Source organism: Pygoscelis adeliae, unplaced genomic scaffold (genome assembly GCF_000699105.1).
Source record: "Pygoscelis adeliae isolate BGI_AS28 unplaced genomic scaffold, ASM69910v1 Scaffold85, whole genome shotgun sequence".
Taxonomy (NCBI): Eukaryota; Metazoa; Chordata; class Aves; order Sphenisciformes; family Spheniscidae; genus Pygoscelis; species Pygoscelis adeliae.
The window spans coordinates 504,937-505,531 of NW_008824900.1; the positions used below are offsets into that span (position 1 = coordinate 504,937).

A 595-nucleotide genomic window follows, 5' to 3' on the forward strand; every position below is an offset into this window, starting at 1 on the left:
CGTCGGGCGCGGGACTGGACCAACCCGCGCGCCCAGGGATCCCCCCCGCCACGCCTCCCAGGAGCGTGGGTGGCTCCCTGTTCCCCAGGGCGCACCCGAGGGTGGCCTGACCCCAACCCCTCCACTGATGCAACCCCCCAGCCTGAGCGTTTTGGGGTACGCTCTGAGTTTTGGGGTTGGAGTGGAGCGTTGGGGTCCCAGCCATGACAGCGATGGTGGGTCCGGATGAGCTCAGCCGCCTCTCTGTTTTTCCCCCACACCCAGGCTTTGGCCGTCAGCGACCATTTCCCGGTGGAGGTGACCCTGAAAGCCTGCTGAGCCTGTTCCCTTGCCGGTGGCTACTAGGACACCCTGGCACGCACCTGCGTCCCTCATGGGAGCCCATGCACCACCAGTGCCAGCCAAGCTGCCCACTGTCTCTGCAAGGACCCGCGCTGCGGGGTCTTGTGGGAGTGGGATGCTCTCCGCTTCCATTAAAAAATGAGCTTTTTCCAGCCCTTGCAGCTCTGGAGGGAGAGTCCCTTCATCCATCCCCAGCAGTGCCCCACGCCTGAGCCCCCTCGTCCCCCTGCCAGGGGCAGCCCCACCGGGCCTG

General features: G+C 66.2%; 1 protein-coding gene across 1 annotated transcript in view; it reads left to right on the plus strand.

Annotated features, from left to right (window-relative positions):
- DNASE1 (deoxyribonuclease I) overlaps window positions 1-595 on the plus strand; it is an 8,691-nt gene that overhangs the window by 2,820 nt on the left and 5,276 nt on the right. The gene's annotated exons all lie outside the window — the stretch shown is intronic.